An 18,222-nucleotide genomic window follows, 5' to 3' on the forward strand; every position below is an offset into this window, starting at 1 on the left:
TTTTTTTTTTTTTTTTTTTTTTTGCGACACCTGGCAATGCTCAGGGGTTACTTTGGCTTTGCACTCAGAAATCACTCCTGGCAGGCTTAGAGGACCATATGGGATACCGAGGATCAAACCTGGGTTGTCCACGTAGGTGTAAGGCGAACACCCAACCTGCTGTGCTCAGGTCCTAGTAGCAGTGATGTTCTCAATCAGTTTGCCTCCTTGGTTATGCAACACAGACCTATTTTTAAAATCTTATTGATCTGAGGGTGACGTTGATAGCCTTTCTGCCCAGCCCTTGCCACACAGGTAGGATGACCTTGTACAGCCTGTAATAGGTTTTGTGGGAAAGCTTCTTAGTATTCCAGAAGGTGGCACAGGACTGGTGACCCCTTTGTGGTCTTTGCTCTGGATCAAACCAATGACAGCAGTCCCTCTCTTCCTGTCCAGACTTCTGATTTAGAGGGACCTGTTGTTCTAGCTGCTTATGGGTCCTGTCTGGCTTCTCCAACATTTCCCTGTTCACCTGGATCACCATTATTGGGGGAGGGGGGCGCACCTTTTGGCACAGAGGCTGCAGGTAGAGCTGGGGGTGGGCAAGGATGCGGTGACCTGCTCAGACTTCTTCATGCTAGTGAAGTTCTTCTCCTGCTGTCTATTGACACCTTCATCTTCCAATTTTTGCAGTACTTGTGAAAAGTCTTAAATTTGTGCCAACTCTTACAAAAGTGTCTTTTGTATTTATCACTGGTATGCTCAGCATAGATGGTCTTAAAAGTCTTGAGACTGAGAAGTTTCCAACTGGCCCACAAGCCCCACCACCAGCATGTACAGAGACTCTGCAATGACTTTCACCACTGCTTCCTTATTCAGCTTGGATCCTGTCCTGGCATGTTCATAACCCCCTTTTGCCTGAGAAATGTTTAAGTGTATAAACTGGCATACAAGCCAAAAATATACTGATAGTATGCCTTAAAATTTTTTTTATTTTTAAACGGTTTCTTTTGTTTTAAACAAAGTTTTAAAAGATCACAACCCCCCACTTTGAGAATCTTGACTGTAGACAAATATTTATAGTATCATCAGTAGAAAAGACTGTTGATCAGCGGTCTGGAATGCTGGCTTCAAACCTGGAGCTTTTACTTATTATGTGATTTAGCAAAACACTTAATCTAAATTGTATTTTTCTCTTATGCTAATAAAGATCAAAATAAGGCTATATATAGTACTAAGTTTAGTCCTAGACACGTTCTAGGTACTTAATACATGCAGACTTTTCTGTCTTTAGAGATATATGATTTTATTAGGCAGCTAACATCTCTGAGTATCTTGATAGTTCTTGATAATCTTATACCAACTGATTCCCTGACTTTCCATATTCTTTCTAAAGCATTGTAACTGTTTTTTCACACGTCTTTTTAAATAAAGTGCTATTGAGATGGATGAGCACTGCTTTTGGAGGGGAGCTTATTTTTGTCCAGACTCTGTGTTTATTCCTGGCTCTGTGTTCAGGGGCCCTTCCTGGGGGTGCTTGGGTTACCATATGTGGAGTCTGGGATAGAACCAGAGTTTACTCTATGCAAGAAGAGCACTTTATATCTTGCATTATATCTATAGTTTCTGAAGAGGAGTCATTTTTTAACCATAACAGGTCATTCTTTTCAGGTCTAGTGATCAGAAATTCAGGGTATTGTTTGTTTTACTATTTTGTGAAGATGACTTGAATGCCACTGGGAAACCAAAACCTAACTTACTTTAAATAAGCAATTCAGATCTTAGAGGTCAGTGAGACTTAGATATTTTCTTTATTTTGTTGTCCAAATTTTTATTTTTTATGCCTTTCCTATAGTTTCCTCAGATAATTTCACCGTTTCTCCAGTGATTATGCTTCTCAGTTGTTCTGAGATGTATGTTAAGCTGAATGTTCTTTAAAAAAAAAAAAGCCTTCTGGGGCCGAAGCGATAGCACAGTGGGTAGGGAGAGTTCTGGGTGTTTGCTTTGCACATAGATGATCCAGGTTCGATCCCTGGCATCCCTTGTGGTCCCAGCCTGCCAGATATAATTTCTGAGTGTAGAGTCATAAGTAACTGATGATGCCTCTGTGTGTGGCACTTAAACAAATCTCTTTCTTACTCTATCTATCTATCTATCTATCTATCTATCTATCTCTGTCTGTCTTATCTATCTATCTATCTATCTATCTATCTATCTATCTATCTATCTATCTATCTATCTATCTATCTATCTATCTATCTATCTATCTATCTATCATCTGTGCTGCTATTTCTTGATATGACTTGGTGGCTCTGTCTTCTTTTCATTCACCCTAGACCTCTGCCACGTGTGTGGGGCATTGTGAAGCCAAGTGTGAGGTTTGCATCTCAAGCTCTTCCAATTCTCTGCAGAATGCTCTTTGACCTAGGTGATAGCTTCCTCACCCCTGAGAAACCCAGTTGAGGATTCCTGGGATTGTTGTGCTCTCAGCAGGAGTTTTATTCTTGTCTTCTGCCAGATGTTTTCTTTGCTGAACCCTACAACTCCATCAAAATAACACAAAGGGAACTGATATATGAGGACATAAAAAGTAAGGGAAGAAAAGAAACAATCAGACATGGTCTCTGAAAGGCCAGAGCAATGGTTCCAAGGATGTACCAGAAGAAGAGGAATTAGCTTAACTGTCCTTTGTTATGTTCTTCTAGATCTCTTTGAGAAATTCAGGAGATACCTTCAATGAGTTAACATTTTAGGGTTAATTTAAACATTTTTTTGTTATATATAAGTTTTTACTGCATGTTAGATTTAGGTAATCACTGCAATAAAATTGATACAGAACAATTTTTATTTCTCCCCTTTATTACTCCTCTTGTACTTCAGTCTTTATTATATCCAGAATACACAGACATTGATCTTGAAGTATATTAAAAATCTGTAGAGGATGGGAAATATCAGACTGGTAATGAAGATTACGGAGGAACTTTGTTTATTAATCATTGCTCTCCTACTTAAAGAAATGTGACATTTTCTTTGTTCCCTCTTATTGAGTATCTCAATACAACAATAGGCTCATAGCAAAAACACAGATAAGCTAATTTTTTTGCCATTAAATAGCAACAGATAACCCCCTTAGTTGTTTCTTCTTGGTCTGTGTGATTCTGAGCTTGGGAAGTCTTCTGGTCTTTGATTCTGGTGACTGAAATAACATTCATTAGATGGTGAATGTGCAGATGGCTGCCTTGAAGATGGTTAGGGAATACAAAAACGTTGGACTAGGAAATATAGGACATAGATCATTTAGACCAGGGGTGTCAAACTCAATTTACCTGGGAGCTGCAGGAGGCAAAGTCGGGGTGATCCTTGAGTGCAAAGTGAGTAGTAAGCCTTGAACATTGGGGGGTGTGACCCAAACAACTAAAACAAAACAAAACCAAAAAAGATTTCTCTAGGACAGGGCCACAAAATGTTGTACGGAGGGCCGTTTGCGGCCCACGGAGTTCGAAACCCCTGATTTAGACTGTTACTTTCTCAAAACTCCATTCTTAGTTCTTTGTGAAAGACTACTGAATACTGTTAAGAGATGATACTGTTAGTTGAAAGTTTTCAATTTACTACATTTTATTGATTTTGAAAGCTTGCAAAAGTTGTTCTGTTGACAAGTTCCGGCTACTTCACCTTCTTAACATACTTTTCTAATTGCCCTTCTCTAGCAAATTTAGAACAGCTTTCAAATATTGCACGTGCATATGTGTGTGTGTGTGTGTGTGTGTGTGTGTGTGTGTGTGTGTGTGTGCGCGCGCGCGCACGTGCATACAAGGGAGAAAATGCTTTGCAGATTAGAGTAGTAGAGGGGAGGGAAGTGGGAAGGCTCTGTCAGGTCGTGGTGTCTACTTGAGCGTGTGTGTTTGTTTAAATTCAAAAGTTAGCCAACTATCCAGGCCTCTGAGTGTGATTAGAGATCAAAACAGTGCCTGTTTTTAGAACTTCTTTCAATGCCAATGCTTATGAGATATTCTGCCGTGTCACACACAACCATATTGAAAAGGAGACTTTAGGTCATGGAAGAATTGCATAATTCTTGGTAAGAAAAGTGATCTGGGACAGGTGTTTAGAGCAGGGGCCTAAACGATAATCATTTCCTGGCTTTTTCTTAAAGGCTTCTGTGCAAATTAGTTTTATTTTTTGTTCTTTTGTTTTATTGTTTATTTATTATTGTTGTTTATTTATATATTTATTGTTTATTCTATTGTTTTCCTTTTTTCTCAGCTATTAGTTTCCTGATGAAGTTATGTTATGTTATGTTAAAATTATTTTAGTGGGGTCACTCTCTGTGGTGCTCTTGGTCCTACTGCATGCTTAGTGCTTGAGTTGTATTCCCAGCAGTAGGAACCATAATGATCTAGTGACTATTTAGTATCATGGATTAGGATGGGCTCCCGCATGCGCTCCAGCATTCAGAGCCACCAGCAGGCCCTCTTCTATTCAAATTTACCACCTGAGATATAGTTTATTTTTGAAATTCAGGTCAATTTTTTCACTTAAATTTAAGTGACTCATTCAATGCTACTTTCCTCTTTCATATACCAGAAATATTTTTTTATTGTGGTAAGATGTACATAATACAAAACATATGTTGGAAATAATTTTTAATGCCTAGTTTTGGGTATTAAATATATTCAGATTGTTGTGCAACCATCACCACATGTGTCTTTAGAATTTTTTATCTTCCTAAATAGAAACTTTGGACTGATGAATTTTGAGCTTGTAATTTGAGCTCTGGTACTTTAACAAATAAAATCTTATATATGTGTAGTAAGGAACTAGTAATCTCTTTGCAGGAAAGAAAAGTAAGTGAAGAGCAAAACTGAAATTGACAAGACAACCTTTTAATTTAATAAGGAGTTAGACTCTATACATCTTTATAGATAGTGTTTGTTTTTTTCTTCTTTCTCTTCTTCAGTTTCCTTAAAAGAAGTTTGTTGAGAGCAATAACTGTGAGTAGTCTTGACTCTCAAATCTTTCTAGGCTTTTGTGGTTAGGAGTTGTGTGCATGTTGTGGTCTTTGTGTCTTAGAGCAATGTAGAAAGCTTTATTTTTGTCTTACATTATGCAAATAGTGCTTGAACCTTGGTTTTCCTCATCAATATTTTTGAGGACTTTACTGCCCTTCAAGATAGAAATTTGATCTTGCTGCCAGAGAATTTATGGATAAAAACTATCTTTTCAGGACTTATGTTATTTTCGACTTAGTTTAAAGCCTGTTACTGATTTTTTACCTTTTTTTTTTTTACTTCCAAATAAACTCCTTAGATAAATAAAGCATATTCCCCAGAATAGTACAACCTTTTTAGATCTCAACAAAATCAGCTCAGCTCTTTTCATTCTGCCAAAAGTATGGTTGGCTCTTTCTGCAGTCTTGTTGTAGTGGCTGTGATCTAACTTGGTCTTTTTTCAGTAAGTGTTAGAGCAGAGTTGGTCCCTTAGCATTGGAGAAAAGAGGTATCCATAGTAATAGCTAATAAACATTTTAGGGACATAAGCCTTTTGAGGATATATTGAAGGTGATGAACTCTTCTCTGGAAAAATAATCATGTGAATAGAAGTTTTTCATAAAATTCCAGGGATTTTAGGTACTCTGAGATGTATATACAATTTTGGATCCCTTATGGGAGCCAACTAGATTATTATTAGCTCAGGATCAGTGTCAGACTCAGTAGTCTATTCTGGGATGCTTCTTCACTGGTATTAGTATGATTTGTGAAGGGAAAGTAGTAGAAAAGATTGAAGAGCGTTGAGATCATTTCAGTTTAAATTTTATAGCATCAGATAAAAAACTGGATCCCACTTTCACTAATACGTTGACTAGTAGGTTCAAGTTGCTTTCTGATCTGCTTAACTTGGGTAATAGATAGGTGTTAGAGAAGAAATAGAGGACAAAATTACAAAGAACAGATATTCTACTTTGATTTGTAATAGCTAATGATAGTATAGTATGAGTGCCTTAAAAATTGGTCCCCAAGGGCCAGAGAGATAGCACAGTGTTAGGGCATTTGCCTTGCAAGCAGCCAATCCAGGACTGACGGTGTGGTTTGAATCCTGGCATCCCATATGCTTCCCTGCGCCTGCCAGGAGCAATTTCTGAGCACAGAGCCAGGAGTAACCCCTGAGCGCTGCTGGGTGACCAAAACCAAGAAAAAAAATGTCTCCAGGGGTTGGAGCAGTAGCATAGTGGGTAGGGCATTTACTTTGCATATGACAAACCTGGATTTGATTCCTGGTATCCTGCATGGTTTCCTATCTTGTCATGAGTAATTTCTGAATACAGAGTCAAGAGTGAACCCTGAGCGCTGAGTGTGGTCCCAAAATAAAATAAAATAAAAATAAAATCTTGGTCTGGAAATTTGGAGCTGGAGTGCATGCTCTGCATTTGGAGGCCCATAATTTATCTATCTTTTTGAGCACTGCCAGGACTGATCCCTAAACATACATCCAAGAGTAGCTCCTGAGTACTGCCAGATATGGCCTCAAACAAAAAAAAAAAAGAGATTTAAAAACCTTATCTTTGTGGACATTGACCTTTTTGTTTTGTTTTGTTTTGTTTTGTTTTTGGCCCATACCTGGCAGTACTGAGGACTTACTCTTGCTTGGCTCTGTATTCTCCTTTAAGTTTTGGACTACTCTTTGGAAAGCAATTTGTTTTGTTTTGGGGCCATATCTGGTGGTGCTCAGGGCTTTACTTATGACTCAGTGCTCAAGTTTCATTCCTGTTGGAGCTGGGGGTCCAAATAGGTTACTGTCAGGTAATCACAATCAGGTAGACTATGCATAATGCAAACATTGTCTTACCCACTGTACTAGCTCTCTGGTGCCCAAAATGTGTTGTTTGTATATGTTTATCTATATCCCACATATGGGTATATTGTTTAAATTATATAAATACTTTTTTATTAGCCACTATCATAATGCAGGAGATTGTGTATAGTGAAATCCATTGTTAAGAATGTGTTCAAATTTCTTTAAAATAGTTTTTTTGATTATTTCAAATATTAGTTTTTTTACCTCTGTCGAATCCTTTTACTTGTTACATAATGTATTTGACAAGGAACTTCTCAAGTGTATCAGTTTTCCATTGCAATTTAACAATTAACTAAAACCTTTTCTTTTTTTTAAAGTGAAGCTAGATTTTTTGTTTGTTTGCTTGTTTGTTTGTTTTTGGGCCACCACCCAGTGATACTCAGGGGTTACTCCTGGTTATGCGTTCAGAAATTGCTCCTGGCTTGGGGGACCATCTGGAATGCTGGGGGATTGAACCACGGTTTGACCTATCCTAGGTTAGTGCGTGTAAAGCAAACGCCATACTGCTTGTGCTACCGCTCTGGACCCTAGATTTTTTTTTTTTTAATGAAAACTTAACTTAGAGAGATGTGAGCAGAAATAAAGAGGGGAAATACATGTTCAAGATAAAAGAAACTAACAGACATAAAGACTAGCAAGCAAGATGAATGTTCAAGAGAGAACATCTGAAGAGCAAGCCAATCACCTAAAATAAAATAAAATAATAATAAAAAAATAATAATTTATCATTTCTTAGGGGTCCATGGCTGGAGACATATATTCACTTTTCTATTTTCTTGTTACTTACATGTGTTAACATTATTAGTATTATTTTCAAATATTTTCAAATAATACTAGTTGTAGGAGTATATTAAAATCATTTCCTATCTTCTAATAATTTGAATAAATATTATATTATTTTTATTGTTGTTTTTTAGACACCCCTGGCAGTGCTCAGGACTTACTCCTGGTGGGCTTAGGGGATTTTATGTGGTGCCAGGGAGCAAACCAAGGTCAGCCGGGTACAAGGCAAGCACCCTACCTGCTGTCCTATAGCTCTGGCCCCAAATAATCTTTAATTTTATTTAAATGAGTACATATAATCTACAAAGTGAGTGAAAAATCAACAAATGAGTGATTATTGACCTTCATTCTGCATTGTTTTTTCAATTTAGTATATTCAAGCCAGTGATACATGTGAAGTTTAGTAGATAGCGTATGACTCATACAAGAGTTAGGTGTCTATGCTGTTTACTTGAGTAAAGTTTAGTTTCTCGTTTTCTTCCAAGAAAATAAATTAGTACTAATGAATTGTGTTGGTGTAGACACACCCCACTTTGGAAACCATTGGCTGACTAATGTAGAATAGTTAAATGCCTCAAGTCTGTATTCTAGTATGTCCATTAATGTCAACCCTGTAGATACCAGTGATTCAACATGGCACTTTCTCCTTCACCTAGATTGAGCCTTACAGTTCTCAATACCATGATCAAGGCCAGTCTTTACAAATAGATCATAGATAGCATCTGAGGTAAAGTAGGTTTCTTATTCTGCTGCAAGAGATGCAGACCTCTTGTGAAAAAGGCAAAATGTTCATGTATTTCATAGTTGGTGTTTTAGGAAAGATCGCATCAGCAATGTGTTTGCATGTTTTGGCATTTGTGTAGAATTAGAAAGATTATATGACCTTACATGAGAAGCCCTTTTCCTTTAATTTCCACAATTTAAAGAACAACTTTAAGTATATATTTTTTAAAGTACATATACTTTAAGTATATTTTTTTATTTGTATATATAACGGAAGATAGAAACAATTGTTTATTTCCAATGTATGAGGCTTGTTTGAATCGTTTTCTCTCTAAAAATTCAGCTCCCAGTTCAGTTTACTAATGTATCTGAATTTGCCAATTAGAGCCTTTTGCTTTTGATGCCAAGTTATCCCACAATACTGCCCAACTTATGAATTTTTACTAAGGAATTTATTACTTGAAAAAAATTAAAATTCTGTTGTATTCAAATACCTGTGCTTCTCTGTGTCTTGGTGACTACAGAGAATGTTTGCTTCTTCCATGCAGCCAGCAGGATTAGCAAGTAGCCAGGCCGAACCCCAGAGTATTCAGCCTTCTTTTCTTGCTTTGACCTCATAACCTCTCCTCTGGTTGGCAGTGTGCTGGTGTTGACAGTTCTCCTGGTTCAGCCAAAGGTGAAAGATAATTGCTTGTGGAGTAGCGGCTGGGATGGTATGTGTTTTTGCAGGAGGCACCCCCACCCAAGTCCCCAGGCAAAGCTTTGGATCTGGTGCACATTTCAAAGCATGTGTTAAACTTTATGTGATACTGATTAAAATGGAGGGCTCCAGGGTGAATTGGCAGAGTCCCACAACTGCATCTGCCAAATGACATACAGAGAAATGTCTTGCTACCAATGGAAGGGCTGAATTTTGTCTATCTTAGCAATAAGCAACCTACCGAAGGAAGGTTGTCTCTGAGCACGTGAATACTCACAGCCTGTGGAGCATCCCAGAGTCTTTAGCAATTCCTTTGTTCCAATGGCATTTTAACAGGGAAGCAAAAACCTTTTTGGATTTTCCTTCTCCTTTAAACAACAACAACAGCAAAACCCATATGGAAATAATAGTTTTGCATTACCATGTCCTTCAGTTCATTCCCATTGAACATTTATTAAAAGCCTCGCTTGGACCAAAGGCACAGAGGTAGAAGAATTATTTACCTTCTAAAGCTAGATTTATGAGTCTCCTGGTTGAAAGTTGTGAAGTGTATTCTTGAAGGAAGAAAGCTCGCTTTACAAAGAGATAAGTGGGTAGCCCGATCTTTCAGGTTCAAGGTTTCATCATGGGTTCTTTCTTTTTTTTTTTTTTTTTTTTTGTGGTTTTTGGGTCACACCCGGCAGTGCTCAGGGGTTACTCCTGGCTCCATGCTCAGAAATTGCTCCTGGCAGGCACGGGGGACCATATGGGACGCTGGGATTCGAACCGATGACCTCTTGCATGAAAGGCAAACGCCTTACCTCCATGCTATCTCTCCAGCCCCCATCATGGGTTCTTTCTAAGAAGTATAGTATATTTACATTATACACACAGATCAATACTTTTTCAAAGGCAACATAGATAACAGTATTTCAGTATTTTCCTTGCTGTGCTTATGTAGACCGGATTAGGCTAAAGAGACCCTCAGCTCGTTAGATAGGAAAACAGAATAAGAAAAGAATTCAAATAACAAGGTGAGTGTCACACACATAAGGGAGGGATAAAAGAAAGATGGAAGAAACTGGAGAATTGGAGGTGGAAGAAAGGAGAGTGTGACTACACAGATCACCCAGGATTTTCTGATTTGGGCTGGATGAGAGGACAGGTAAAAGGTTACGAATTATGAATGTGTTCTGTGTATGATACAGAACAACTGCAGTTATTTTAAATTGTAGATTTAAATAACCAATCGCAAACATTTATATATTTTATTCACCATATTGATCGCCTGTTCTAAATTGAAGAAATGTTTGATTCTTTGCTATTTTACTTTTCACAAAGGCTCAAAAAAGAAGACTATGGGAATTCACTATTGGACTTTGTTGTCATCTAAAGATTTTATACTTAAGGTAGAGAGACATAGCTTAAGGAACGTTACAAAGGAAAGCATATATATAGCAACTCCTGCATTGGGAAAACAAACATGCTTTATTCAAGAATTTTGAATAGTTTTTTAAAAGGGCAAATCTTTTAAATATGGGTATCTCCCAGGTTTCAGGTGAGACTATCAGCTTATCAGCTCTGTTTTAATGGTGGTATATCATATTTCTTGATTTAATAAAATTTATCATATATTCTGTCCTTTTCATTCCCTTATCATCCTTTCTCTCTTGCCTTCCTCCCTCTTCTTTCTCATTCCTTTTTTTCCTCTTTTGAAACTAGGATTGAGAATGTCCGTGTAAAGGGCCCAAAGAGAAAAAATGCTGTTTGCCAACCATTTTGGAGCTTTTATTAAATTTCATACGATTCATTTTCTTTGGTATTAAAGTTCAGAGTTTCAGTCATGAAAATATGTATTTCTTAACAGTATTTTAGACAAAAGTTTTGTTAGAGGTGGTTTGGAGGTGGGATGCTGATAATCTGTTTTTCTCTCTCTGGGTCTTGGTTAAGTCAACTAGGATTTGCCTTGAGGATATTAGTATTGACTTCATGTAAAAGAAGTTTGGAATTTAAGATTCCACTTAGTTTCCTCTCCTGGGCTTTTGTAGAATATTTTGCAAAGAGAAAAATGCAACTGGAATGTAGTTAGTCTAAACCTTAGCAAGTGCCATTTCTTTCCAAAGATCATCTTAGGGTTTCAGAGAGGTTGGTTACTAAATGGAAGTTTCACGATGTAAAGCAGTCTTCATTGAGAAAGAATAACATGGTTGGAGGTAACTTTATGAACTCAAAGGAAAACAAAACCTGGAACAATGAACAGGAATAGCGTATGTACACTTCTTTATGTAGAAAAAGTCATGTAAGAGACACGGGAATGATAGAAAAGGAATTTGGAATATGTCAATAATAATATGTATTCTCATTATATAGTAATTATGGCTCTCTAGTTTATATGTGAAAGATGGTCCTTATTTAATAGTGTTTCAAATTTGAATAGAGTATTTTTTTTAAAAGAACTATCAGATTCAATGCTTTTAACTTCATTTATTGTGACCTCTCAAGCAGTGTTTGGGGTCTTTGTACCATACTCCCAGCAGATAGTTTAGTGCAGGGCCTCAGTATTAGGGGGATCAGGTGGTGCCAGTGTTTGCAAAACATGTGCCCTGATTGTGGAGCTGTCTTCCTGGCCTATTCTTGAAGTTCTCAACTTCGTTTATTGTGTCAATGTCTGATGTTTGTGTATTAAAAATAATCCATAATATCAGTTAGTCAGAATTTCTTATGGTGAAAATAAGACAGGAAAAAGTAAAGTGTAGCTGTTTGTTTGAAGCTCTGTAGCTGTTAAATTCTTTAATTTTCTATTTAAAAATGTAAGATGTCAGAAATCAAAATCAATTCATTAATTAAAATTAAAAATTTTAGCAAAAACTTAAAATTGTGTAAGAGTTTAGGTGTCCTTGGGTGGCAGCACTTAGTGCTTCTGCTTTTCTTTTTAATAACCCAGGTTTTATAAATAAATAAATGTTTATTATAAACATTATAAATAAATGTTTATTCAGTAAAAGGGCATCAAAATTTGAATTTATCCTTATTTTTCATAATGTTAGCTAGTGCAAAGTTAAATAAATCAGCAGGTTACCAAATAATAGTATTCACTTTTTAAAAAGAAGCACTTGAAACTTTATTAAAGGTTTATTTGTATTTTTTTTATTAGTGTTGTAAGTTTATGTTTATATCAGAAATGGATTTGGGTGCTTTTCCAGTTTTTGTGGAAGTTGACATCTTTTAAACGATAAACTGGGTTTGATCCCCAAGTATCCTGAGCATCACCAGGAGTGATCACCAGGAGTAATCCCTGAATGCAAAACCAGGGGTAAGCCCTGAGACCGCCAGATGTGACCTTAAATTAAAATGAATAAGGATGGAGTGGTAGCACAGTGGTTAGGGCATTTGCCTTGCACTCAGCCGACCTGGGTTTGATCTCTGGCATCCCAGATGGTCCCTTGAGCCTGCAGAGTAATTTCTGAGCACAAAGCCAAGAGTAATCCCCTGAGCACTGCAGTTGTGGCCCTCAAACAAACAATTAAAAAGAATAGAAAAAAAAAGATAATTTAGTTTTAGTTGGGTTGTATGCCAGTAGTCAGATTGGCATTCTGACTTTTTTTTTCAATGAGGACTAAAAAGGTTTATTAATATTTGGGTCTTTAAGTTGAAACTTGAGGTTTCTTTTGTTTGGGGGCCATACCCAGTAGTGCTCAGGGCTTACTCCTGGCTCTGTTCTCAGAGATAACTCCTGGTGGGGCTCTGGGAACCGTATGGGGTATTAGGGATTACTCTACCTCCCAAACTTCCTACCTGCTGCACTGTTACTTTGGCCCTGACACAGATAAGTTGTACTTATTTTATTTTACAAAAGTATTTTTGAGGTGAATCTGTAGAAAGATTCTTGATATTTTATCTTCATATTTTATCTTTATCTTCATATTTTATCCATATATATACATCTGTAAAGTTGGTTTATAACTTCCAGGGACTGTCAAAGCAAAGCTATTTATTAAGGTTTAGTCAGATGAATTGATATACTTACCTAGTTCCCACAATTGTAAAAGTTCTATATAGGGGACTTTTGGCTTTGTATCTAATGCTAGAGGTTGAAATTCATAAGCAGAGTAGTCAGAAAGAGAACATAGGTATAAAATAGTCAAGAATAAGGACAAGCTGGAACCCATGGCATTTGTGAGCTACAAAGTGGGCTGTTGACTTCTCTGTATTTTGTCTAGTTTTAGTTTTAGTTTTGGGTCACACCCAGCAGTGCTCAAGGGGCTCTGTTTTCAGGAATCATTCCTGGCAGTGCTTGGGGAACCATATGGGTTGCTGAGGATTAAATTTTGGTTGGCCTCTTGCATGGCAAACACTCTACCTACTGTGCTATCACTCCAGCCCCAAACCTCTTCATTTTAAAATGAAGGAGTCGGAGTGACAGCACAGTGGTAGGGCCTTTGCTTTGCATGCTGCTGATCAAGGAGGGACCCGGTTTGATTCCTGGTATCCCAGATGGGCCCCCAGCCAGCCAGGAGCGTTTTCTGAGTGCAGAGCCAGGAATAACCCCTAGATGTCGCTGGGTGTGGCCCCAAAACCAATCAATCAATCAATCAATCAATCAATCAATCAAGTTTAAAAAAATGAAATAAAATTCTGCATAGAAAAAATTTTAATATTTTACTATCACCAGAAATATAGGAAGGGGAGTTGTGGGAAATGACTGGCCTATTCAGGTCGACATGCTAGAACTAAACATCCAGGATGCCCACAATCAAGAACTATAACTCTATAGCAGAGGCTAGAATTATACCCCGTTTGTAAATTAGGTTTAATTGTAATACAACATCCTTATTTCTTTACATATCGACTACTTTTATGTTGCCATTGCAAGTTTAGTAATTCCAAATGTAACTGTATGATTGACAAAACCTAAGATTTGCTATTTGACCATTTAGAGCAAGTTTACTGACAGTTCTGCAGAAACCAAGAGATTTTTTGGGTCCCAAAGGGCTCATATTTAAAATACTCACCAGAAGCTCTAGTCTAGGGCATTAAATTAACCCCTGGGACACCATAATTTTAAGATTTGTGGAAAGAATTCCTATTAAAATTTTGTCACACCTGGAGGTCCACAGGAGGAGGACCTTCTTCATCTGGGGCCTCACCTGGAGACTTATTGCTGGTTCTGTGATTAGGGATCACTCCTGGTAATGCTTGGAGGGAACCTGTGGTATGTTGGGGATCAAATTTGGGTCAGCCACACACAAAGGAAGCAAAATAAGCGTCCTACCTGCTGTACTATCACTTGGAGGCCTCTCTTAATTGACTATCTTTAATTTTTCTTAATACTGCCTAGAAATTGAAAAAGAGTTATTTATATAATACTGTTGATTGGCTTATTTAGAACTTTATATATTGAATTGCATCTTGATTATTGTTTTTTAGAAGCCAAAGTTAATTCGATTTTAATTTTCCTTTACTTGATCTCAATTTATATTAGATTTAATAGTATAGATGTAACAACTTCTTATTGCTGCTGTAACAAGTATCACAAAGTACTTTTAAGATTGGAAAAAGAAAAGGTAACAGAAATTCATTCTCTCACAGCCCTGAGTGGTAGAAATGTGGAGTCTAGGTGATTGATGCGAGTGTTGATTCCTTCTCTGAGAGAGGCTCTTTGTGTCTACTAGCTTCTGGTAGCAGCCAGTGCTGTCCTGGTTTCTGGTAGTAGTGTTCCTCTATGATCTTTGACTGTCCTTTAGTGTCTTTATTCCGCGAATTCTTTCTAGGTAGCTGTGTCTTATCTGTTTTGGAGAAGAACACCAATCAGATTGAATTCAGCCTAATCTTGATGATGTTAGCTTGAATCTGTAAAAATGCTATTTTCAAATAAGGGCACATTAACAGATTCCAGGGCAGAATGTGAGTGAATCCACAACAGTAGAATTTAGATCTACTGAGAGTTTGATGTTTGTCTTAGAAGCTTTCTCTGCATTGTCATGACATGAGAAAACCGTGTCAATGCTCTTTAAACACCAAAATCTTTATTGTAAGGAAGTCTGCACTTAATAAGCACTAATCAAACTGGGATAACAGACTTTGCATTTAGAAATTCAGACTGTATACATGAAATTGTCAAATCGTTCATGGCTGGTCCATGATTTGCTACTAGTGTTTGTCAGCAAGTTGTTTCTAATTGTACTCAGTAAGTCAATAGTGACATTTCTTGTTAGACTGTTAAATTTATGGATTTATATTAGATACTGTCAAAATCTTGCAAAGAATACCATAGCACAGAACCTTTTTGTCAAAAGCAAGCTGCCTTATAATAATCACTTTAGCATAGCATTTAACTATGTTCCCTATTTATGTGGTACATTTTTATGTTCCTCATGAGAAAGAAGGTAAATTCTGTGCCAAATCTGCATACTTGAATTGGTCACAATAAAAATTATTATTAAAAAAAAGAAATCAGATTGCAAGGAGAGACAGCAGAGCAAGAACCTGAGCAAGGAATGTACTGTATAGCACAGGGGTGTGGTGATCCACTTTGGTTCCTATTAACTCACATTGGCTTCTGAGAACCACGTTACACCCTTCTTCCCCACTACTGCACTACTCAAAAAAAAAAAAATCTAGACATCGTGACTTCATCACAAAATATAATCGAAATGAGCATTGATTCAGACTTAATCTTCTCCCCTAACTCAACAATAAGCCAGTTGAAGCTTCATTTTCTTCTTCCCATCCAGAGATATTTATATTTAGTATTGTCACTTGACTCTCATCACTGCTTATTTGTGGTTGCCAAATAAGGAGCCCTCTACTTTCTAGTTTCTAATATTGGTTTTGTAGGTATTATCTTCTCTTTTTTCTTTCTTTTCTTTTCCCCTCCCTCCTCTCCTTCTCTCCTTCACTCCCTCCTTCCTTCCTTCCTTCCTTCCTTCCTTCCTTCCTTCCTTCCTTCCTTCCTTCCTTCCTTCCTTCCTTCCTTCCTTCCTTCCTTCCTTCCTTCCTTCCTTCCTTCCTTCCTTCCTTCCTCTGATGGTTTTTAGTTTTTTGTAGTAGTTTTGAGGAAGGAATTCAATTCATTGAATATGTTCAATCTATTACATGAAATTATAGATGGTAATTTTCGCTGGGGAAAACAATAATAAAAGTAGGTTGTATATATTGCTGGTAGAACCCTAATAACAATTTATGCATTTCTGAACATCTGAGGAAAAAACATTTTAAGCAATTATTCTTCCTAGGCTACTCATAAAATTCTGTTTGTTGAGAAAAATATTTTAGTGAAAGTGGGGGAAGAAGCTAAGATTTTATGGTTTTAATGTTGTGGGATATATATATATATATATGTATATATATACATACATACATACATATATACTCTTAAGATTTTTGTGTGGAATTTCATTGCCTGGGGATACTACTATTAACATGTATTTTACAGATTCTTTTATAATGGGAATGTATAACAATATTTAATTACTGTTGCTTATATGAGAAGTTCAGAGTCTTCAAACAAATAATTGAGAAAATTTGTTTAATTCAATTGGTGGGGTAAATGAGGTATTCAGTCTTGCTTATGGTTACACAGAAGTCTCAAAATAGCATACCCACCCAGTCCTACATTTCTGAACCCTATTTTTTTCAGCTATCCATGACAGAAAGATCCATGTGTTATTCATAAGTTGTTTTAGTTCAGTAGGATTATCATATCATATTGTGTATTCTAAGATATATATTGAAAAAGCAATTTTTTACTAGAGTATCTTTCTTCAACCATATGACATTGCTTTATTGTATCTTAAACTTTGTAACTCAGAGAATTTGTGTGTGAAATACTTTAAAGAATTCAGTTACAGAATTCAGTGGGTGGTTTTTCTATCATGACTTTTTTTTGCCTCTTAAACTTAAAAGACACAGTCTACCAAAGAAAATCCACTTTCAAAAACTGCAAAATTCATGTATGATGGAATTTAAAAAGAAAAAGTTTTGGCTGAGCCTGAATGCTGAGAATCAGCTAAGTGGTTTTTTTCTGTCTGGAGAAAATTGGAAAAGGGAATTAAGTCTCTCAAATGTAGTTGTTGATGGAAATGCTGACGGACTGGTCCTATTTGGTGCCACTGTTAGGAGAAGTCAATCAGTATTAGATATATTGTACAAGCTGCTGCTTATGTACAAGTTGTGTCTTGTAGACCATGTCACATATAAATAAACTCTTTCAAAAAATGTTAAGTGATTTTCTTAAAAAACATTTATTCTGTTCTCCTTCTTAAGTCAAATTCTTGTTGTTTATGACTTCCTGTACCTAACAGTTCCTGATTGTCTCAAAAAGGAAAACATGTCCTGCGTGGATTAAGCTGCTGAAATGCCTTTCAGGCATTGTTTATGAGTCTGCACTCTTTATTTTCAGAGAGAAAGCGAATACTTTAATGTCTTCCATATTCCATAAATCTGCCCCATGCTCCAATTCAAAGCTGTGTGTGTTTTTGTTAGAAGGTACTTCTGGTTGTACTTAGGGAAGAAAAGCTGCCTAAGAATGTTAGAGAATTTCTTGAGTAGTAGTGGCGGATTCCCCTAAGGGGAATTTGTACTAGTTGAAAGTTCTGTTGATTTTTTGGCTCAAGATAGTAGTCACCAAAGGTGCTGTTTCAGTTAGCAGCAATGTAGTCACTCCTTCATAGCTTTGCACCAATGAGTTTCCTATTTGAGTTTCTCATTTCTTAGAGATCATTCTTCCCTCGAGGCGAGGCAGAGCTGACAGATTTACCATTAATGACTCCATTGCTAAGTAGCACATAAAATGCTCCTGTCTAGTAGCCTGACCAAAAAGAAATAGACTTAGTTTGTCTTAAAATGAGGCTATCTGTGGAGACTAATAAACAAGTAATTTGAATTGGAGTTGGACAGTTTTAGACATATGAAATGTTAGAAGAATTGTCTGTATACCAGCCATAGTTAACTAGCTTCTAGATTCTGCAGTGGTCATTCAACTATACTTGCTTTAGCATTTATTGATTCTTCTGTTAGCCATCAACTAATCATTTTTTAATGCATTTTGAAGTTTGAGACTTAATTCTTTTTTCTCCAAACATTTCAGTAGGTAGAACATAACACATGTTCAAATTTTAATTTTTCTGTTCAGGTACAATTTAAATACTAAGATATGCACACATCTGACATGAGTGTTTCAAGTGCATCTACTTGTTTAAGCT

General features: G+C 36.7%; 1 protein-coding gene and 1 pseudogene across 1 annotated transcript in view; one reads left to right on the top strand and one right to left on the bottom strand.

The window, feature by feature from the left end:
- Window positions 1-18,222, top strand: part of EXOC6B (exocyst complex component 6B) — a 604,019-nt gene that overhangs the window by 123,996 nt on the left and 461,801 nt on the right. The gene's annotated exons all lie outside the window — the stretch shown is intronic.
- LOC126024557 (glyceraldehyde-3-phosphate dehydrogenase-like) overlaps window positions 757-18,222 on the bottom strand; it is a 28,264-nt pseudogene continuing 10,798 nt past the window's right edge.

This window comes from Suncus etruscus, chromosome 12 (assembly GCF_024139225.1).
Source record: "Suncus etruscus isolate mSunEtr1 chromosome 12, mSunEtr1.pri.cur, whole genome shotgun sequence".
Classification (NCBI taxonomy): domain Eukaryota; kingdom Metazoa; phylum Chordata; class Mammalia; order Eulipotyphla; family Soricidae; genus Suncus; species Suncus etruscus.